Below are 16,586 nucleotides of genomic sequence, written 5' to 3' on the forward strand. Positions count from 1 at the left end.
GCCTTTATCATCAACAATCGCCGTGCATCACTTGACGACTACCTCGCGTACTTGGAATATCAACATGCACTGATCATGCGACACAGGGATTATGCAGACACGTATGGAAATATGTTACAAATTATGGTGATGGGTATGTGAACACCCCTCGGATTGCACGTTTACGAACAGGCCCACGACGGCACGGCCGCCTTTCGCGAGTGACTGCATCAAAGTTATGAGACGACACTTTGGGGTAACGGTCTTGGAGACACTGCAGGAGTGAAAGAGTCAAGATCCGACACGGAAAATGAGTAATCCACTTCACGAGAAGACAAACCTTGAAGCGGTCACCTCGCGACATTCCCATCGTGGAAACTAAGAGTCCCGTACTACCACTTTAACCGATTTCTCTCTCTCTTTTTTTTTTTTTTTTTTTTTTTTTTTTTTTTTTTTTTTTCACCCGGCGGAGAGCCGCTTTAATTTCACAAGGAAGAATCCTGATCATATGGAACAATAGAGGTTCATTGAACCAACAAGACACTTGGTCATACTTTTTTTGCCTGGACAATATTACTTTGCACTTGCACTCCGGTGTCTTCACCTTCACGGCACCATTTTATTTCTCTCGGATGGAGTTTATTGGTTTCCATTGGCAAGGAGCCACTATTTATGATACAAACAAGTAAATACGTAACTAAACTTGAAGGCAGAAGATGCCGACGCCGTGGAAGGCGATTTTGGTGAGCGTCCGGTCGGGCTGAAGGGGAGGGAAGGAGGCCCGTAAAAAAAAAAAAAAAAAAAAAAAAAAAAAAAAAAAAAAAAAAAGTGGCGCAATTGGTTAGCGCACGGTACTTATAAGGCAGTAGCCGTGAGCAATGCCGGGGTTGTGAGTTCGAGCCTCACCTGGGGCATACTTTTATTTCGTAGCAGCTGTCTCTGACAGCATCAGGAGGCTACATTTCAGATGTATCAGCTATGTCAGCAAGATTAATGTGTATTATGTGCGCTAGTTGCGTCTTCCTCGGTAGTATAGTGGTTTGTATCCCCGCCTGTCACGCGGGAGACCGGGGTTCGATTCCCCGCCGGGGAGGCACACTACATTTTTAATTATTGCACTATCAGTCGCCGAACTTAGTGCAGACCTTTTACAGCTACTTGCAACAAGTGTCTCCCACACAGACAGCTGCCTCCATCGCATCCTCGGTAGTATAGTGGTTAGTATCCCCGCCTGTCACGCGGGAGACCGGGGTTCGATTCCCCGCCGGGGAGACGCGATTTTTATCTCACAAACCTGCTCGAGTGGTGCGCGTGTGGGACGGAAGAGCATTAACTTGCTGCAAAATCTTAAAAAATGATGCATCTTAGGAAGTAGTTCTCGCATTCTTCACACTTCAGAATTACTGGGTTTGCTTTTGAGGCTGAATCAATGCCCCCAGCCGACTCTCTAGGCGTAATAATCGAGCCCGACACAATCAGGAAAAGAAATAATTTTAGCAGAGCGTGGTTTCGATCCACGGACCTCTGGGTTATGGGCCCAGCACGCTTCCACTGCGCCACTCTGCTGTGTGGGGGTATACTGGCTCTTCGTCACATCACGTGGGACACTTGGGCAGTGTTGTCTGCGTCGCTTTCACACGCCTACATTTGATTGCGTACATCTCCTACAGCTCTCAGCTTGACTTGTCTCGACTTTGCTCGACTGACGCTACGCTGACGCTTGCACGCAGCGATATTTACCACGATCGCCTCGACATGCAGCTGCGAGATGCACAGGAGTAACAAAGCACTGCACGATGCGGCGACATACGAAATCCACTGCCCAGCTACGCGTTGGCAACTAACAAAATGCCGACCCTGCCACGATTCGAACCTGGGATCTTCTAATCCGTAGTCAGACGCGTTATCCGTTGCGCCACAGGGCCAGTGGCAGCATTTCTCGCTACAAGGCAAGTGCAATTCGCTAAGAAACGTGTTCTCCAGGGCTCATCAAGCTCCCAAGGAAGGCACCACTCGTCCAGCTGCGTGGTCGCGGTGCGCCTGCAGAGCTTGGAGCTTGCCACACATCTGCGCTCGCTGTTCGACAGGTAGCACGAGGCAAGGCGCGCGTTTTTCTGCATTTTTTCGATGACGAGAGGCGGTTGATGTGCATGTAAGCGTAGCATATCAAACACGAATAGCACGAAGCGTTCGTACTTAGGTGCCAAAGTCGCAGTATGGCCGCAGGTGGCGATCATATGTTTTTGTAGCCACCACTGGTTTGCAGCAATGCGAATATGGCTAACTGAGAGCGTTTTGCTGTAGCCCCAGTGGCGCAATTGATTAGCGCACGGTACTTATAAGGCAGTAGCCGTGAGCAATGCCGGGGTTGTGAGTTCGAGCCTCACCTGGGGCATACTTTTATTTCGTAGCAGCTGTCTCTGACAGCATCAGGAGGCTACATTTCAGATGTATCAGCTATGTCAGCAAGATTAATGTGTATTATGTGCGCTAGTTGCGTCTTCCTCGGTAGTATAGTGGTTTGTATCCCCGCCTGTCACGCGGGAGACCGGGGTTCGATTCCCCGCCGGGGAGGCACACTACATTTTTAATTATTGCACTATCAGTCGCCGAACTTAGTGCAGACCTTTTACAGCTACTTGCAACAAGTGTCTCCCACACAGACAGCTGCCTCCATCGCATCCTCGGTAGTATAGTGGTTAGTATCCCCGCCTGTCACGCGGGAGACCGGGGTTCGATTCCCCGCCGGGGAGACGCGATTTTTATCTCACAAACCTGCTCGAGTGGTGCGCGTGTGGGACGGAAGAGCATTAACTTGCTGCAAAATCTTAAAAAATGATGCATCTTAGGAAGTAGTTCTCGCATTCTTCACACTTCAGAATTACTGGGTTTGCTTTTGAGGCTGAATCAATGCCCCCAGCCGACTCTCTAGGCGTAATAATCGAGCCCGACACAATCAGGAAAACAAATAATTTTAGCAGAGCGTGGTTTCGATCCACGGACCTCTGGGTTATTGGCCCAGCACGCTTCCACTGCGCCACTCTGCTGTGTGGGGGTATACTGGCTCTTCGTCACATCACGTGGGACACTTGGGCAGTGTTGTCTGCGTCGCTTTCACACGCCTACATTTGATTGCGTACATCTCCTACAGCTCTCAGCTTGACTTGTCTCGACTTTTGCTCGACTGACGCTACGCTGACGCTTGCACGCAGCGATATTTACCACGATCGCCTCGACATGCAGCTGCGAGATGCACAGGAGTAACAAAGCACTGCACGATGCGGCGACATACGAAATCCACTGCCCAGCTACGCGTTGGCAACTAACAAAATGCCGACCCTGCCAGGATTCGAACCTGGAATCTTCTGATCCGTAGTCAGACGCGTTATCCGTTGCGCCACAGGGCCAGTGGCAGCATTTCTCGCTACAAGGCAAGTGCAATTCGCTAAGAAACGTGTTCTCCAGGGCTCATCAAGCTCCCAAGGAAGGCACCACTCGTCCAGCTGCGTGGTCGCGGTGCGCCTGCAGAGCTTGGAGCTTGCCACACATCTGCGCTCGCTGTTCGACAGGTAGCACGAGGCAAGGCGCGCGTTTTTCTGCATTTTTTCGATGACGAGAGGCGGTTGATGTGCATGTAAGCGTAGCATATCAAACACGAATAGCACGAAGCGTTCGTACTTAGGTGCCAAAGTCGCAGTATGGCCGCAGGTGGCGATCATATGTTTTTGTAGCCACCACTGGTTTGCAGCAATGCGAATATGGCTAACTGAGAGCGTTTTGCTGTAGCCCCAGTGGCGCAATTGGTTAGCGCACGGTACTTATAAGGCAGTAGCCGTGAGCAATGCCGGGGTTGTGAGTTCGAGCCTCACCTGGGGCATACTTTTATTTCGTAGCAGCTGTCTCTGACAGCATCAGGAGGCTACATTTCAGATGTATCAGCTATGTCAGCAAGATTAATGTGTATTATGTGCGCTAGTTGCGTCTTCCTCGGTAGTATAGTGGTTTGTATCCCCGCCTGTCACGCGGGAGACCGGGGTTCGATTCCCCGCCGGGGAGGCACACTACATTTTTAATTATTGCACTATCAGTCGCCGAACTTAGTGCAGACCTTTTACAGCTACTTGCAACAAGTGTCTCCCACACAGACAGCTGCCTCCCTCGCATCCTCGGTAGTATAGTGGTTACTATCCCCGCCTATCACGCGGGAGACCGGGGTTCGATTCCCCGCCGGGGAGACGCGATTTTTATCTCACAAACCTGCTCGAGTGGTGCGCGTGTGGGACGGAAGAGCATTAACTTGCTGCAAAATCTTAAAAAATGATGCATCTTAGGAAGTAGTTCTCGCATTCTTCACACTTCAGAATTACTGGGTTTGCTTTTGAGGCTGAATCAATGCCCCCAGCCGACTCTCTAGGCGTAATAATCGAGCCCGACACAATCAGGAAAAGAAATAATTTTAGCAGAGCGTGGTTTCGATCCACGGACCTCTGGGTTATGGGCCCAGCACGCTTCCACTGCGCCACTCTGCTGTGTGGGGGTATACTGGCTCTTCGTCACATCACGTGGGACCCTTGGGCAGTGTTGTCTGCGTCGCTTTCACACGCCTACATTTGATTGCGTACATCTCCTACAGCTCTCAGCTTGACTTGTCTCGACTTTGCTCGACTGACGCTACGCTGACGCTTGCACGCAGCGATATTTACCACGATCGCCTCGACATGCAGCTGCGAGATGCACAGGAGTAACAAAGCACTGCACGATGCGGCGACATACGAAATCCACTGCCCAGCTACGCGTTGGCAACTAACAAAATGCCGACCCTGCCAGGATTCGAACCTGGGATCTTCTAATCCGTAGTCAGACGCGTTATCCGTTGCGCCACAGGGCCAGTGGCAGCATTTCTCGCTACAAGGCAAGTGCAATTCGCTAAGAAACGTGTTCTCCAGGGCTCATCAAGCTCCCAAGGAAGGCACCACTCGTCCAGCTGCGTGGTCGCGGTGCGCCTGCAGAGCTTGGAGCTTGCCACACATCTGCGCTCGCTGTTCGACAGGTAGCACGAGGCAAGGCGCGCGTTTTTCTGCATTTTTTCGATGACGAGAGGCGGTTGATGTGCATGTAAGCGTAGCATATCAAACACGAATAGCACGAAGCGTTCGTACTTAGGTGCCAAAGTCGCAGTATGGCCGCAGGTGGCCATCATATGTTTTTGTAGCCACCACTGGTTTGCAGCAATGCGAATATGGCTAACTGAGAGCGTTTTGCTGTAGCCCCAGTGGCGCAATTGGTTAGCGCACGGTACTTATAAGGCAGTAGCCGTGAGCAATGCCGGGGTTGTCAGTTCGAGCCTCACCTGGGGCATACTTTTATTTCGTAGCAGCTGTCTCTGACAGCATCAGGAGGCTACATTTCAGATGTATCAGCTATGTCAGCAAGATTAATGTGTATTATGTGCGCTAGTTGCGTCTTCCTCGGTAGTATAGTGGTTTGTATCCCCGCCTGTCACGCGGGAGACCGGGGTTCGATTCCCCGCCGGGGAGGCACACTACATTTTTAATTATTGCACTATCAGTCGCCGAACTTAGTGCAGACCTTTTACAGCTACTTGCAACAAGTGTCTCCCACACAGACAGCTGCCTCCATCGCATCCTCGGTAGTATAGTGGTTAGTATCCCCGCCTGTCACGCGGGAGACCGGGGTTCGATTCCCCGCCGGGGAGACGCGATTTTTATCTCACAAACCTGCTCGAGTGGTGCGCGTGTGGGACGGAAGAGCATTAACTTGCTGCAAAATCTTAAAAAATGATGCATCTTAGGAAGTAGTTCTCGCATTCTTCACACTTCAGAATTACTGGGTTTGCTTTTGAGGCTGAATCAATGCCCCCAGCCGACTCTCTAGGCGTAATAATCGAGCCCGACACAATCAGGAAAAGAAATAATTTTAGCAGAGCGTGGTTTCGATCCACGGACCTCTGGGTTATGGGCCCAGCACGCTTCCACTGCGCCACTCTGCTGTGTGGGGGTATACTGGCTCTTCGTCACATCACGTGGGACACTTGGGCAGTGTTGTCTGCGTCGCTTTCACACGCCTACATTTGATTGCGTACATCTCCTACAGCTCTCAGCTTGACTTGTCTCGACTTTGCTCGACTGACGCTACGCTGACGCTTGCACGCAGCGATATTTACCACGATCGCCTCGACATGCAGCTGCGAGATGCACAGGAGTAACAAAGCACTGCACGATGCGGCGACATACGAAATCCACTGCCCAGCTACGCGTTGGCAACTAACAAAATGCCGACCCTGCCAGGATTCGAACCTGGAATCTTCTGATCCGTAGTCAGACGCGTTATCCGTTGCGCCACAGGGCCAGTGGCAGCATTTCTCGCTACAAGGCAAGTGCAATTCGCTAAGAAACGTGTTCTCCAGGGCTCATCAAGCTCCCAAGGAAGGCACCACTCGTCCAGCTGCGTGGTCGCGGTGCGCCTGCAGAGCTTGGAGCTTGCCACACATCTGCGCTCGCTGTTCGACAGGTAGCACGAGGCAAGGCGCGCGTTTTTCTGCATTTTTTCGATGACGAGAGGCGGTTGATGTGCATGTAAGCGTAGCATATCAAACACGAATAGCACGAAGCGTTCGTACTTAGGTGCCAAAGTCGCAGTATGGCCGCAGGTGGCGATCATATGTTTTTGTAGCCACCACTGGTTTGCAGCAATGCGAATATGGCTAACTGAGAGCGTTTTGCTGTAGCCCCAGTGGCGCAATTGGTTAGCGCACGGTACTTATAAGGCAGTAGCCGTGAGCAATGCCGGGGTTGTGAGTTCGAGCCTCACCTGGGGCATACTTTTATTTCGTAGCAGCTGTCTCTGACAGCATCAGGAGGCTACATTTCAGATGTATCAGCTATGTCAGCAAGATTAATGTGTATTATGTGCGCTAGTTGCGTCTTCCTCGGTAGTATAGTGGTTTGTATCCCCGCCTGTCACGCGGGAGACCGGGGTTCGATTCCCCGCCGGGGAGGCACACTACATTTTTAATTATTGCACTATCAGTCGCCGAACTTAGTGCAGACCTTTTACAGCTACTTGCAACAAGTGTCTCCCACACAGACAGCTGCCTCCCTCGCATCCTCGGTAGTATAGTGGTTACTATCCCCGCCTATCACGCGGGAGACCGGGGTTCGATTCCCCGCCGGGGAGACGCGATTTTTATCTCACAAACCTGCTCGAGTGGTGCGCGTGTGGGACGGAAGAGCATTAACTTGCTGCAAAATCTTAAAAAATGATGCATCTTAGGAAGTAGTTCTCGCATTCTTCACACTTCAGAATTACTGGGTTTGCTTTTGAGGCTGAATCAATGCCCCCAGCCGACTCTCTAGGCGTAATAATCGAGCCCGACACAATCAGGAAAACAAATAATTTTAGCAGAGCGTGGTTTCGATCCACGGACCTCTGGGTTATGGGCCCAGCACGCTTCCACTGCGCCACTCTGCTGTGTGGGGGTATACTGGCTCTTCGTCACATCACGTGGGACACTTGGGCAGTGTTGTCTGCGTCGCTTTCACACGCCTACATTTGATTGCGTACATCTCCTACAGCTCTCAGCTTGACTTGTCTCGACTTTGCTCGACTGACGCTACGCTGACGCTTGCACGCAGCGATATTTACCACGATCGCCTCGACATGCAGCTGCGAGATGCACAGGAGTAACAAAGCACTGCACGATGCGGCGACATACGAAATCCACTGCCCAGCTACGCGTTGGCAACTAACAAAATGCCGACCCTGCCAGGATTCGAACCTGGGATCTTCTAATCCGTAGTCAGACGCGTTATCCGTTGCGCCACAGGGCCAGTGGCAGCATTTCTCGCTACAAGGCAAGTGCAATTCGCTAAGAAACGTGTTCTCCAGGGCTCATCAAGCTCCCAAGGAAGGCACCACTCGTCCAGCTGCGTGGTCGCGGTGCGCCTGCAGAGCTTGGAGCTTGCCACACATCTGCGCTCGCTGTTCGACAGGTAGCACGAGGCAAGGCGCGCGTTTTTCTGCATTTTTTCGATGACGAGAGGCGGTTGATGTGCATGTAAGCGTAGCATATCAAACACGAATAGCACGAAGCGTTCGTACTTAGGTGCCAAAGTCGCAGTATGGCCGCAGGTGGCGATCATATGTTTTTGTAGCCACCACTGGTTTGCAGCAATGCGAATATGGCTAACTGAGAGCGTTTTGCTGTAGCCCCAGTGGCGCAATTGGTTAGCGCACGGTACTTATAAGGCAGTAGCCGTGAGCAATGCCGGGGTTGTCAGTTCGAGCCTCACCTGGGGCATACTTTTATTTCGTAGCAGCTGTCTCTGACAGCATCAGGAGGCTACATTTCAGATGTATCAGCTATGTCAGCAAGATTAATGTGTATTATGTGCGCTAGTTGCGTCTTCCTCGGTAGTATAGTGGTTTGTATCCCCGCCTGTCACGCGGGAGACCGGGGTTCGATTCCCCGCCGGGGAGGCACACTACATTTTTAATTATTGCACTATCAGTCGCCGAACTTAGTGCAGACCTTTTACAGCTACTTGCAACAAGTGTCTCCCACACAGACAGCTGCCTCCATCGCATCCTCGGTAGTATAGTGGTTAGTATCCCCGCCTGTCACGCGGGAGACCGGGGTTCGATTCCCCGCCGGGGAGACGCGATTTTTATCTCACAAACCTGCTCGAGTGGTGCGCGTGTGGGACGGAAGAGCATTAACTTGCTGCAAAATCTTAAAAAATGATGCATCTTAGGAAGTAGTTCTCGCATTCTTCACACTTCAGAATTACTGGGTTTGCTTTTGAGGCTGAATCAATGCCCCCAGCCGACTCTCTAGGCGTAATAATCGAGCCCGACACAATCAGGAAAAGAAATAATTTTAGCAGAGCGTGGTTTCGATCCACGGACCTCTGGGTTATGGGCCCAGCACGCTTCCACTGCGCCACTCTGCTGTGTGGGGGTATACTGGCTCTTCGTCACATCACGTGGGACACTTGGGCAGTGTTGTCTGCGTCGCTTTCACACGCCTACATTTGATTGCGTACATCTCCTACAGCTCTCAGCTTGACTTGTCTCGACTTTGCTCGACTGACGCTACGCTGACGCTTGCACGCAGCGATATTTACCACGATCGCCTCGACATGCAGCTGCGAGATGCACAGGAGTAACAAAGCACTGCACGATGCGGCGACATACGAAATCCACTGCCCAGCTACGCGTTGGCAACTAACAAAATGCCGACCCTGCCAGGATTCGAACCTGGAATCTTCTGATCCGTAGTCAGACGCGTTATCCGTTGCGCCACAGGGCCAGTGGCAGCATTTCTCGCTACAAGGCAAGTGCAATTCGCTAAGAAACGTGTTCTCCAGGGCTCATCAAGCTCCCAAGGAAGGCACCACTCGTCCAGCTGCGTGGTCGCGGTGCGCCTGCAGAGCTTGGAGCTTGCCACACATCTGCGCTCGCTGTTCGACAGGTAGCACGAGGCAAGGCGCGCGTTTTTCTGCATTTTTTCGATGACGAGAGGCGGTTGATGTGCATGTAAGCGTAGCATATCAAACACGAATAGCACGAAGCGTTCGTACTTAGGTGCCAAAGTCGCAGTATGGCCGCAGGTGGCGATCATATGTTTTTGTAGCCACCACTGGTTTGCAGCAATGCGAATATGGCTAACTGAGAGCGTTTTGCTGTAGCCCCAGTGGCGCAATTGGTTAGCGCACGGTACTTATAAGGCAGTAGCCGTGAGCAATGCCGGGGTTGTGAGTTCGAGCCTCACCTGGGGCATACTTTTATTTCGTAGCAGCTGTCTCTGACAGCATCAGGAGGCTACATTTCAGATGTATCAGCTATGTCAGCAAGATTAATGTGTATTATGTGCGCTAGTTGCGTCTTCCTCGGTAGTATAGTGGTTTGTATCCCCGCCTGTCACGCGGGAGACCGGGGTTCGATTCCCCGCCGGGGAGGCACACTACATTTTTAATTATTGCACTATCAGTCGCCGAACTTAGTGCAGACCTTTTACAGCTACTTGCAACAAGTGTCTCCCACACAGACAGCTGCCTCCCTCGCATCCTCGGTAGTATAGTGGTTACTATCCCCGCCTATCACGCGGGAGACCGGGGTTCGATTCCCCGCCGGGGAGACGCGATTTTTATCTCACAAACCTGCTCGAGTGGTGCGCGTGTGGGACGGAAGAGCATTAACTTGCTGCAAAATCTTAAAAAATGATGCATCTTAGGAAGTAGTTCTCGCATTCTTCACACTTCAGAATTACTGGGTTTGCTTTTGAGGCTGAATCAATGCCCCCAGCCGACTCTCTAGGCGTAATAATCGAGCCCGACACAATCAGGAAAAGAAATAATTTTAGCAGAGCGTGGTTTCGATCCACGGACCTCTGGGTTATGGGCCCAGCACGCTTCCACTGCGCCACTCTGCTGTGTGGGGGTATACTGGCTCTTCGTCACATCACGTGGGACACTTGGGCAGTGTTGTCTGCGTCGCTTTCACACGCCTACATTTGATTGCGTACATCTCCTACAGCTCTCAGCTTGACTTGTCTCGACTTTGCTCGACTGACGCTACGCTGACGCTTGCACGCAGCGATATTTACCACGATCGCCTCGACATGCAGCTGCGAGATGCACAGGAGTAACAAAGCACTGCACGATGCGGCGACATACGAAATCCACTGCCCAGCTACGCGTTGGCAACTAACAAAATGCCGACCCTGCCACGATTCGAACCTGGGATCTTCTAATCCGTAGTCAGACGCGTTATCCGTTGCGCCACAGGGCCAGTGGCAGCATTTCTCGCTACAAGGCAAGTGCAATTCGCTAAGAAACGTGTTCTCCAGGGCTCATCAAGCTCCCAAGGAAGGCACCACTCGTCCAGCTGCGTGGTCGCGGTGCGCCTGCAGAGCTTGGAGCTTGCCACACATCTGCGCTCGCTGTTCGACAGGTAGCACGAGGCAAGGCGCGCGTTTTTCTGCATTTTTTCGATGACGAGAGGCGGTTGATGTGCATGTAAGCGTAGCATATCAAACACGAATAGCACGAAGCGTTCGTACTTAGGTGCCAAAGTCGCAGTATGGCCGCAGGTGGCGATCATATGTTTTTGTAGCCACCACTGGTTTGCAGCAATGCGAATATGGCTAACTGAGAGCGTTTTGCTGTAGCCCCAGTGGCGCAATTGGTTAGCGCACGGTACTTATAAGGCAGTAGCCGTGAGCAATGCCGGGGTTGTCAGTTCGAGCCTCACCTGGGGCATACTTTTATTTCGTAGCAGCTGTCTCTGACAGCATCAGGAGGCTACATTTCAGATGTATCAGCTATGTCAGCAAGATTAATGTGTATTATGTGCGCTAGTTGCGTCTTCCTCGGTAGTATAGTGGTTTGTATCCCCGCCTGTCACGCGGGAGACCGGGGTTCGATTCCCCGCCGGGGAGGCACACTACATTTTTAATTATTGCACTATCAGTCGCCGAACTTAGTGCAGACCTTTTACAGCTACTTGCAACAAGTGTCTCCCACACAGACAGCTGCCTCCATCGCATCCTCGGTAGTATAGTGGTTAGTATCCCCGCCTGTCACGCGGGAGACCGGGGTTCGATTCCCCGCCGGGGAGACGCGATTTTTATCTCACAAACCTGCTCGAGTGGTGCGCGTGTGGGACGGAAGAGCATTAACTTGCTGCAAAATCTTAAAAAATGATGCATCTTAGGAAGTAGTTCTCGCATTCTTCACACTTCAGAATTACTGGGTTTGCTTTTGAGGCTGAATCAATGCCCCCAGCCGACTCTCTAGGCGTAATAATCGAGCCCGACACAATCAGGAAAAGAAATAATTTTAGCAGAGCGTGGTTTCGATCCACGGACCTCTGGGTTATGGGCCCAGCACGCTTCCACTGCGCCACTCTGCTGTGTGGGGGTATACTGGCTCTTCGTCACATCACGTGGGACACTTGGGCAGTGTTGTCTGCGTCGCTTTCACACGCCTACATTTGATTGCGTACATCTCCTACAGCTCTCAGCTTGACTTGTCTCGACTTTGCTCGACTGACGCTACGCTGACGCTTGCACGCAGCGATATTTACCACGATCGCCTCGACATGCAGCTGCGAGATGCACAGGAGTAACAAAGCACTGCACGATGCGGCGACATACGAAATCCACTGCCCAGCTACGCGTTGGCAACTAACAAAATGCCGACCCTGCCAGGATTCGAACCTGGAATCTTCTGATCCGTAGTCAGACGCGTTATCCGTTGCGCCACAGGGCCAGTGGCAGCATTTCTCGCTACAAGGCAAGTGCAATTCGCTAAGAAACGTGTTCTCCAGGGCTCATCAAGCTCCCAAGGAAGGCACCACTCGTCCAGCTGCGTGGTCGCGGTGCGCCTGCAGAGCTTGGAGCTTGCCACACATCTGCGCTCGCTGTTCGACAGGTAGCACGAGGCAAGGCGCGCGTTTTTCTGCATTTTTTCGATGACGAGAGGCGGTTGATGTGCATGTAAGCGTAGCATATCAAACACGAATAGCACGAAGCGTTCGTACTTAGGTGCCAAAGTCGCAGTATGGCCGCAGGTGGCGATCATATGTTTTTGTAGCCACCACTGGTTTGCAGCAATGCGAATATGGCTAACTGAGAGCGTTTTGCTGTAGCCCCAGTGGCGCAATTGGTTAGCGCACGGTACTTATAAGGCAGTAGCCGTGAGCAATGCCGGGGTTGTGAGTTCGAGCCTCACCTGGGGCATACTTTTATTTCGTAGCAGCTGTCTCTGACAGCATCAGGAGGCTACATTTCAGATGTATCAGCTATGTCAGCAAGATTAATGTGTATTATGTGCGCTAGTTGCGTCTTCCTCGGTAGTATAGTGGTTTGTATCCCCGCCTGTCACGCGGGAGACCGGGGTTCGATTCCCCGCCGGGGAGGCACACTACATTTTTAATTATTGCACTATCAGTCGCCGAACTTAGTGCAGACCTTTTACAGCTACTTGCAACAAGTGTCTCCCACACAGACAGCTGCCTCCATCGCATCCTCGGTAGTATAGTGGTTAGTATCCCCGCCTGTCACGCGGGAGACCGGGGTTCGATTCCCCGCCGGGGAGACGCGATTTTTATCTCACAAACCTGCTCGAGTGGTGCGCGTGTGGGACGGAAGAGCATTAACTTGCTGCAAAATCTTAAAAAATGATGCATCTTAGGAAGTAGTTCTCGCATTCTTCACACTTCAGAATTACTGGGTTTGCTTTTGAGGCTGAATCAATGCCCCCAGCCGACTCTCTAGGCGTAATAATCGAGCCCGACACAATCAGGAAAAGAAATAATTTTAGCAGAGCGTGGTTTCGATCCACGGACCTCTGGGTTATGGGCCCAGCACGCTTCCACTGCGCCACTCTGCTGTGTGGGGGTATACTGGCTCTTCGTCACATCACGTGGGACACTTGGGCAGTGTTGTCTGCGTCGCTTTCACACGCCTACATTTGATTGCGTACATCTCCTACAGCTCTCAGCTTGACTTGTCTCGACTTTGCTCGACTGACGCTACGCTGACGCTTGCACGCAGCGATATTTACCACGATCGCCTCGACATGCAGCTGCGAGATGCACAGGAGTAACAAAGCACTGCACGATGCGGCGACATACGAAATCCACTGCCCAGCTACGCGTTGGCAACTAACAAAATGCCGACCCTGCCAGGATTCGAACCTGGGATCTTCTAATCCGTAGTCAGACGCGTTATCCGTTGCGCCACAGGGCCAGTGGCAGCATTTCTCGCTACAAGGCAAGTGCAATTCGCTAAGAAACGTGTTCTCCAGGGCTCATCAAGCTCCCAAGGAAGGCACCACTCGTCCAGCTGCGTGGTCGCGGTGCGCCTGCAGAGCTTGGAGCTTGCCACACATCTGCGCTCGCTGTTCGACAGGTAGCACGAGGCAAGGCGCGCGTTTTTCTGCATTTTTTCGATGACGAGAGGCGGTTGATGTGCATGTAAGCGTAGCATATCAAACACGAATAGCACGAAGCGTTCGTACTTAGGTGCCAAAGTCGCAGTATGGCCGCAGGTGGCCATCATATGTTTTTGTAGCCACCACTGGTTTGCAGCAATGCGAATATGGCTAACTGAGAGCGTTTTGCTGTAGCCCCAGTGGCGCAATTGGTTAGCGCACGGTACTTATAAGGCAGTAGCCGTGAGCAATGCCGGGGTTGTCAGTTCGAGCCTCACCTGGGGCATACTTTTATTTCGTAGCAGCTGTCTCTGACAGCATCAGGAGGCTACATTTCAGATGTATCAGCTATGTCAGCAAGATTAATGTGTATTATGTGCGCTAGTTGCGTCTTCCTCGGTAGTATAGTGGTTTGTATCCCCGCCTGTCACGCGGGAGACCGGGGTTCGATTCCCCGCCGGGGAGGCACACTACATTTTTAATTATTGCACTATCAGTCGCCGAACTTAGTGCAGACCTTTTACAGCTACTTGCAACAAGTGTCTCCCACACAGACAGCTGCCTCCATCGCATCCTCGGTAGTATAGTGGTTAGTATCCCCGCCTGTCACGCGGGAGACCGGGGTTCGATTCCCCGCCGGGGAGACGCGATTTTTATCTCACAAACCTGCTCGAGTGGTGCGCGTGTGGGACGGAAGAGCATTAACTTGCTGCAAAATCTTAAAAAATGATGCATCTTAGGAAGTAGTTCTCGCATTCTTCACACTTCAGAATTACTGGGTTTGCTTTTGAGGCTGAATCAATGCCCCCAGCCGACTCTCTAGGCGTAATAATCGAGCCCGACACAATCAGGAAAAGAAATAATTTTAGCAGAGCGTGGTTTCGATCCACGGACCTCTGGGTTATGGGCCCAGCACGCTTCCACTGCGCCACTCTGCTGTGTGGGGGTATACTGGCTCTTCGTCACATCACGTGGGACACTTGGGCAGTGTTGTCTGCGTCGCTTTCACACGCCTACATTTGATTGCGTACATCTCCTACAGCTCTCAGCTTGACTTGTCTCGACTTTTGCTCGACTGACGCTACGCTGACGCTTGCACGCAGCGATATTTACCACGATCGCCTCGACATGCAGCTGCGAGATGCACAGGAGTAACAAAGCACTGCACGATGCGGCGACATACGAAATCCACTGCCCAGCTACGCGTTGGCAACTAACAAAATGCCGACCCTGCCAGGATTCGAACCTGGAATCTTCTGATCCGTAGTCAGACGCGTTATCCGTTGCGCCACAGGGCCAGTGGCAGCATTTCTCGCTACAAGGCAAGTGCAATTCGCTAAGAAACGTGTTCTCCAGGGCTCATCAAGCTCCCAAGGAAGGCACCACTCGTCCAGCTGCGTGGTCGCGGTGCGCCTGCAGAGCTTGGAGCTTGCCACACATCTGCGCTCGCTGTTCGACAGGTAGCACGAGGCAAGGCGCGCGTTTTTCTGCATTTTTTCGATGACGAGAGGCGGTTGATGTGCATGTAAGCGTAGCATATCAAACACGAATAGCACGAAGCGTTCGTACTTAGGTGCCAAAGTCGCAGTATGGCCGCAGGTGGCGATCATATGTTTTTGTAGCCACCACTGGTTTGCAGCAATGCGAATATGGCTAACTGAGAGCGTTTTGCTGTAGCCCCAGTGGCGCAATTGGTTAGCGCACGGTACTTATAAGGCAGTAGCCGTGAGCAATGCCGGGGTTGTGAGTTCGAGCCTCACCTGGGGCATACTTTTATTTCGTAGCAGCTGTCTCTGACAGCATCAGGAGGCTACATTTCAGATGTATCAGCTATGTCAGCAAGATTAATGTGTATTATGTGCGCTAGTTGCGTCTTCCTCGGTAGTATAGTGGTTTGTATCCCCGCCTGTCACGCGGGAGACCGGGGTGCGATTCCCCGCCGGGGAGGCACACTACATTTTTAATTATTGCACTATCAGTCGCCGAACTTAGTGCAGACCTTTTACAGCTACTTGCAACAAGTGTCTCCCACACAGACAGCTGCCTCCATCGCATCCTCGGTAGTATAGTGGTTAGTATCCCCGCCTGTCACGCGGGAGACCGGGGTTCGATTCCCCGCCGGGGAGACGCGATTTTTATCTCACAAACCTGCTCGAGTGGTGCGCGTGTGGGACGGAAGAGCATTAACTTGCTGCAAAATCTTAAAAAATGATGCATCTTAGGAAGTAGTTCTCGCATTCTTCACACTTCAGAATTACTGGGTTTGCTTTTGAGGCTGAATCAATGCCCCCAGCCGACTCTCTAGGCGTAATAATCGAGCCCGACACAATCAGGAAAAGAAATAATTTTAGCAGAGCGTGGTTTCGATCCACGGACCTCTGGGTTATGGGCCCAGCACGCTTCCACTGCGCCACTCTGCTGTGTGGGGGTATACTGGCTCTTCGTCACATCACGTGGGACACTTGGGCAGTGTTGTCTGCGTCGCTTTCACACGCCTACATTTGATTGCGTACATCTCCTACAGCTCTCAGCTTGACTTGTCTCGACTTTGCTCGACTGACGCTACGCTGACGCTTGCACGCAGCGATATTTACCACGATCGCCTCGACATGCAGCTGCGAGATGCACAGGAGTAACAAAGCACTGCAC

At 51.9% G+C, this 16,586-nt stretch overlaps 52 non-coding genes across 52 annotated transcripts; 31 read left to right on the plus strand and 21 right to left on the minus strand.

Annotated features, from left to right (window-relative positions):
* The first annotated feature begins 1,000 nt into the window (after positions 1-1,000).
* Trnad-guc (transfer RNA aspartic acid (anticodon GUC)) lies at positions 1,001-1,072 on the plus strand. The gene has a single exon. It is a non-coding gene; the product is annotated as a tRNA-Asp (tRNA).
* Positions 1,073-1,179: 107 nt separating this feature from the next.
* Trnad-guc (transfer RNA aspartic acid (anticodon GUC)) lies at positions 1,180-1,251 on the plus strand. The gene has a single exon. It is a non-coding gene; the product is annotated as a tRNA-Asp (tRNA).
* A 222-nt stretch (positions 1,252-1,473) lies between these two features.
* Positions 1,474-1,545, minus strand: Trnam-cau (transfer RNA methionine (anticodon CAU)). The gene has a single exon. It is a non-coding gene; the product is annotated as a tRNA-Met (tRNA).
* Positions 1,546-1,831: 286 nt separating this feature from the next.
* Trnar-acg (transfer RNA arginine (anticodon ACG)) lies at positions 1,832-1,904 on the minus strand. Its single transcript has one exon. It is a non-coding gene; the product is annotated as a tRNA-Arg (tRNA).
* A 378-nt stretch (positions 1,905-2,282) lies between these two features.
* Positions 2,283-2,374, plus strand: Trnai-uau (transfer RNA isoleucine (anticodon UAU)). The gene is given in 2 exon segments: positions 2,283-2,320; positions 2,339-2,374. It is a non-coding gene; the product is annotated as a tRNA-Ile (tRNA).
* Positions 2,375-2,481: 107 nt separating this feature from the next.
* Positions 2,482-2,553, plus strand: Trnad-guc (transfer RNA aspartic acid (anticodon GUC)). Its single transcript has one exon. It is a non-coding gene; the product is annotated as a tRNA-Asp (tRNA).
* A 107-nt stretch (positions 2,554-2,660) lies between these two features.
* On the plus strand, positions 2,661-2,732 carry Trnad-guc (transfer RNA aspartic acid (anticodon GUC)). Its single transcript has one exon. It is a non-coding gene; the product is annotated as a tRNA-Asp (tRNA).
* A 222-nt stretch (positions 2,733-2,954) lies between these two features.
* On the minus strand, positions 2,955-3,026 carry Trnai-aau (transfer RNA isoleucine (anticodon AAU)). Its single transcript has one exon. It is a non-coding gene; the product is annotated as a tRNA-Ile (tRNA).
* A 287-nt stretch (positions 3,027-3,313) lies between these two features.
* On the minus strand, positions 3,314-3,386 carry Trnar-acg (transfer RNA arginine (anticodon ACG)). The gene has a single exon. It is a non-coding gene; the product is annotated as a tRNA-Arg (tRNA).
* A 378-nt stretch (positions 3,387-3,764) lies between these two features.
* Trnai-uau (transfer RNA isoleucine (anticodon UAU)) lies at positions 3,765-3,856 on the plus strand. Its single transcript is given in 2 exon segments — positions 3,765-3,802; positions 3,821-3,856. It is a non-coding gene; the product is annotated as a tRNA-Ile (tRNA).
* A 107-nt stretch (positions 3,857-3,963) lies between these two features.
* On the plus strand, positions 3,964-4,035 carry Trnad-guc (transfer RNA aspartic acid (anticodon GUC)). Its single transcript has one exon. It is a non-coding gene; the product is annotated as a tRNA-Asp (tRNA).
* A 107-nt stretch (positions 4,036-4,142) lies between these two features.
* On the plus strand, positions 4,143-4,214 carry Trnad-auc (transfer RNA aspartic acid (anticodon AUC)). Its single transcript has one exon. It is a non-coding gene; the product is annotated as a tRNA-Asp (tRNA).
* A 222-nt stretch (positions 4,215-4,436) lies between these two features.
* Trnam-cau (transfer RNA methionine (anticodon CAU)) lies at positions 4,437-4,508 on the minus strand. The gene has a single exon. It is a non-coding gene; the product is annotated as a tRNA-Met (tRNA).
* A 286-nt stretch (positions 4,509-4,794) lies between these two features.
* Trnar-acg (transfer RNA arginine (anticodon ACG)) lies at positions 4,795-4,867 on the minus strand. Its single transcript has one exon. It is a non-coding gene; the product is annotated as a tRNA-Arg (tRNA).
* Positions 4,868-5,245: 378 nt separating this feature from the next.
* Trnai-uau (transfer RNA isoleucine (anticodon UAU)) lies at positions 5,246-5,337 on the plus strand. The gene is given in 2 exon segments: positions 5,246-5,283; positions 5,302-5,337. It is a non-coding gene; the product is annotated as a tRNA-Ile (tRNA).
* Positions 5,338-5,444: 107 nt separating this feature from the next.
* Positions 5,445-5,516, plus strand: Trnad-guc (transfer RNA aspartic acid (anticodon GUC)). The gene has a single exon. It is a non-coding gene; the product is annotated as a tRNA-Asp (tRNA).
* Positions 5,517-5,623: 107 nt separating this feature from the next.
* Trnad-guc (transfer RNA aspartic acid (anticodon GUC)) lies at positions 5,624-5,695 on the plus strand. The gene has a single exon. It is a non-coding gene; the product is annotated as a tRNA-Asp (tRNA).
* A 222-nt stretch (positions 5,696-5,917) lies between these two features.
* On the minus strand, positions 5,918-5,989 carry Trnam-cau (transfer RNA methionine (anticodon CAU)). The gene has a single exon. It is a non-coding gene; the product is annotated as a tRNA-Met (tRNA).
* Positions 5,990-6,275: 286 nt separating this feature from the next.
* Trnar-acg (transfer RNA arginine (anticodon ACG)) lies at positions 6,276-6,348 on the minus strand. The gene has a single exon. It is a non-coding gene; the product is annotated as a tRNA-Arg (tRNA).
* A 378-nt stretch (positions 6,349-6,726) lies between these two features.
* On the plus strand, positions 6,727-6,818 carry Trnai-uau (transfer RNA isoleucine (anticodon UAU)). Its single transcript is given in 2 exon segments — positions 6,727-6,764; positions 6,783-6,818. It is a non-coding gene; the product is annotated as a tRNA-Ile (tRNA).
* Positions 6,819-6,925: 107 nt separating this feature from the next.
* Positions 6,926-6,997, plus strand: Trnad-guc (transfer RNA aspartic acid (anticodon GUC)). Its single transcript has one exon. It is a non-coding gene; the product is annotated as a tRNA-Asp (tRNA).
* A 107-nt stretch (positions 6,998-7,104) lies between these two features.
* Positions 7,105-7,176, plus strand: Trnad-auc (transfer RNA aspartic acid (anticodon AUC)). The gene has a single exon. It is a non-coding gene; the product is annotated as a tRNA-Asp (tRNA).
* A 222-nt stretch (positions 7,177-7,398) lies between these two features.
* On the minus strand, positions 7,399-7,470 carry Trnam-cau (transfer RNA methionine (anticodon CAU)). Its single transcript has one exon. It is a non-coding gene; the product is annotated as a tRNA-Met (tRNA).
* Positions 7,471-7,756: 286 nt separating this feature from the next.
* Trnar-acg (transfer RNA arginine (anticodon ACG)) lies at positions 7,757-7,829 on the minus strand. Its single transcript has one exon. It is a non-coding gene; the product is annotated as a tRNA-Arg (tRNA).
* Positions 7,830-8,207: 378 nt separating this feature from the next.
* Positions 8,208-8,299, plus strand: Trnai-uau (transfer RNA isoleucine (anticodon UAU)). Its single transcript is given in 2 exon segments — positions 8,208-8,245; positions 8,264-8,299. It is a non-coding gene; the product is annotated as a tRNA-Ile (tRNA).
* Positions 8,300-8,406: 107 nt separating this feature from the next.
* On the plus strand, positions 8,407-8,478 carry Trnad-guc (transfer RNA aspartic acid (anticodon GUC)). The gene has a single exon. It is a non-coding gene; the product is annotated as a tRNA-Asp (tRNA).
* A 107-nt stretch (positions 8,479-8,585) lies between these two features.
* On the plus strand, positions 8,586-8,657 carry Trnad-guc (transfer RNA aspartic acid (anticodon GUC)). Its single transcript has one exon. It is a non-coding gene; the product is annotated as a tRNA-Asp (tRNA).
* A 222-nt stretch (positions 8,658-8,879) lies between these two features.
* Positions 8,880-8,951, minus strand: Trnam-cau (transfer RNA methionine (anticodon CAU)). The gene has a single exon. It is a non-coding gene; the product is annotated as a tRNA-Met (tRNA).
* A 286-nt stretch (positions 8,952-9,237) lies between these two features.
* On the minus strand, positions 9,238-9,310 carry Trnar-acg (transfer RNA arginine (anticodon ACG)). The gene has a single exon. It is a non-coding gene; the product is annotated as a tRNA-Arg (tRNA).
* A 378-nt stretch (positions 9,311-9,688) lies between these two features.
* Positions 9,689-9,780, plus strand: Trnai-uau (transfer RNA isoleucine (anticodon UAU)). The gene is given in 2 exon segments: positions 9,689-9,726; positions 9,745-9,780. It is a non-coding gene; the product is annotated as a tRNA-Ile (tRNA).
* Positions 9,781-9,887: 107 nt separating this feature from the next.
* Positions 9,888-9,959, plus strand: Trnad-guc (transfer RNA aspartic acid (anticodon GUC)). The gene has a single exon. It is a non-coding gene; the product is annotated as a tRNA-Asp (tRNA).
* A 107-nt stretch (positions 9,960-10,066) lies between these two features.
* On the plus strand, positions 10,067-10,138 carry Trnad-auc (transfer RNA aspartic acid (anticodon AUC)). Its single transcript has one exon. It is a non-coding gene; the product is annotated as a tRNA-Asp (tRNA).
* A 222-nt stretch (positions 10,139-10,360) lies between these two features.
* Positions 10,361-10,432, minus strand: Trnam-cau (transfer RNA methionine (anticodon CAU)). Its single transcript has one exon. It is a non-coding gene; the product is annotated as a tRNA-Met (tRNA).
* A 286-nt stretch (positions 10,433-10,718) lies between these two features.
* Positions 10,719-10,791, minus strand: Trnar-acg (transfer RNA arginine (anticodon ACG)). Its single transcript has one exon. It is a non-coding gene; the product is annotated as a tRNA-Arg (tRNA).
* A 378-nt stretch (positions 10,792-11,169) lies between these two features.
* On the plus strand, positions 11,170-11,261 carry Trnai-uau (transfer RNA isoleucine (anticodon UAU)). The gene is given in 2 exon segments: positions 11,170-11,207; positions 11,226-11,261. It is a non-coding gene; the product is annotated as a tRNA-Ile (tRNA).
* A 107-nt stretch (positions 11,262-11,368) lies between these two features.
* On the plus strand, positions 11,369-11,440 carry Trnad-guc (transfer RNA aspartic acid (anticodon GUC)). The gene has a single exon. It is a non-coding gene; the product is annotated as a tRNA-Asp (tRNA).
* Positions 11,441-11,547: 107 nt separating this feature from the next.
* On the plus strand, positions 11,548-11,619 carry Trnad-guc (transfer RNA aspartic acid (anticodon GUC)). The gene has a single exon. It is a non-coding gene; the product is annotated as a tRNA-Asp (tRNA).
* Positions 11,620-11,841: 222 nt separating this feature from the next.
* Positions 11,842-11,913, minus strand: Trnam-cau (transfer RNA methionine (anticodon CAU)). Its single transcript has one exon. It is a non-coding gene; the product is annotated as a tRNA-Met (tRNA).
* Positions 11,914-12,199: 286 nt separating this feature from the next.
* Trnar-acg (transfer RNA arginine (anticodon ACG)) lies at positions 12,200-12,272 on the minus strand. The gene has a single exon. It is a non-coding gene; the product is annotated as a tRNA-Arg (tRNA).
* Positions 12,273-12,650: 378 nt separating this feature from the next.
* Trnai-uau (transfer RNA isoleucine (anticodon UAU)) lies at positions 12,651-12,742 on the plus strand. The gene is given in 2 exon segments: positions 12,651-12,688; positions 12,707-12,742. It is a non-coding gene; the product is annotated as a tRNA-Ile (tRNA).
* A 107-nt stretch (positions 12,743-12,849) lies between these two features.
* On the plus strand, positions 12,850-12,921 carry Trnad-guc (transfer RNA aspartic acid (anticodon GUC)). Its single transcript has one exon. It is a non-coding gene; the product is annotated as a tRNA-Asp (tRNA).
* A 107-nt stretch (positions 12,922-13,028) lies between these two features.
* Positions 13,029-13,100, plus strand: Trnad-guc (transfer RNA aspartic acid (anticodon GUC)). The gene has a single exon. It is a non-coding gene; the product is annotated as a tRNA-Asp (tRNA).
* Positions 13,101-13,322: 222 nt separating this feature from the next.
* On the minus strand, positions 13,323-13,394 carry Trnam-cau (transfer RNA methionine (anticodon CAU)). Its single transcript has one exon. It is a non-coding gene; the product is annotated as a tRNA-Met (tRNA).
* Positions 13,395-13,680: 286 nt separating this feature from the next.
* Trnar-acg (transfer RNA arginine (anticodon ACG)) lies at positions 13,681-13,753 on the minus strand. Its single transcript has one exon. It is a non-coding gene; the product is annotated as a tRNA-Arg (tRNA).
* A 378-nt stretch (positions 13,754-14,131) lies between these two features.
* Trnai-uau (transfer RNA isoleucine (anticodon UAU)) lies at positions 14,132-14,223 on the plus strand. The gene is given in 2 exon segments: positions 14,132-14,169; positions 14,188-14,223. It is a non-coding gene; the product is annotated as a tRNA-Ile (tRNA).
* Positions 14,224-14,330: 107 nt separating this feature from the next.
* Positions 14,331-14,402, plus strand: Trnad-guc (transfer RNA aspartic acid (anticodon GUC)). Its single transcript has one exon. It is a non-coding gene; the product is annotated as a tRNA-Asp (tRNA).
* Positions 14,403-14,509: 107 nt separating this feature from the next.
* Positions 14,510-14,581, plus strand: Trnad-guc (transfer RNA aspartic acid (anticodon GUC)). The gene has a single exon. It is a non-coding gene; the product is annotated as a tRNA-Asp (tRNA).
* Positions 14,582-14,803: 222 nt separating this feature from the next.
* Positions 14,804-14,875, minus strand: Trnam-cau (transfer RNA methionine (anticodon CAU)). Its single transcript has one exon. It is a non-coding gene; the product is annotated as a tRNA-Met (tRNA).
* A 287-nt stretch (positions 14,876-15,162) lies between these two features.
* On the minus strand, positions 15,163-15,235 carry Trnar-acg (transfer RNA arginine (anticodon ACG)). The gene has a single exon. It is a non-coding gene; the product is annotated as a tRNA-Arg (tRNA).
* Positions 15,236-15,613: 378 nt separating this feature from the next.
* Positions 15,614-15,705, plus strand: Trnai-uau (transfer RNA isoleucine (anticodon UAU)). Its single transcript is given in 2 exon segments — positions 15,614-15,651; positions 15,670-15,705. It is a non-coding gene; the product is annotated as a tRNA-Ile (tRNA).
* Positions 15,706-15,991: 286 nt separating this feature from the next.
* On the plus strand, positions 15,992-16,063 carry Trnad-guc (transfer RNA aspartic acid (anticodon GUC)). The gene has a single exon. It is a non-coding gene; the product is annotated as a tRNA-Asp (tRNA).
* A 222-nt stretch (positions 16,064-16,285) lies between these two features.
* On the minus strand, positions 16,286-16,357 carry Trnam-cau (transfer RNA methionine (anticodon CAU)). The gene has a single exon. It is a non-coding gene; the product is annotated as a tRNA-Met (tRNA).
* Between the last annotated feature and the right edge of the window lie 229 nt (positions 16,358-16,586).

The sequence above is a fragment of the Schistocerca nitens genome, unplaced genomic scaffold, assembly GCF_023898315.1.
Source record: "Schistocerca nitens isolate TAMUIC-IGC-003100 unplaced genomic scaffold, iqSchNite1.1 HiC_scaffold_366, whole genome shotgun sequence".
NCBI classification, from domain to species: domain Eukaryota; kingdom Metazoa; phylum Arthropoda; class Insecta; order Orthoptera; family Acrididae; genus Schistocerca; species Schistocerca nitens.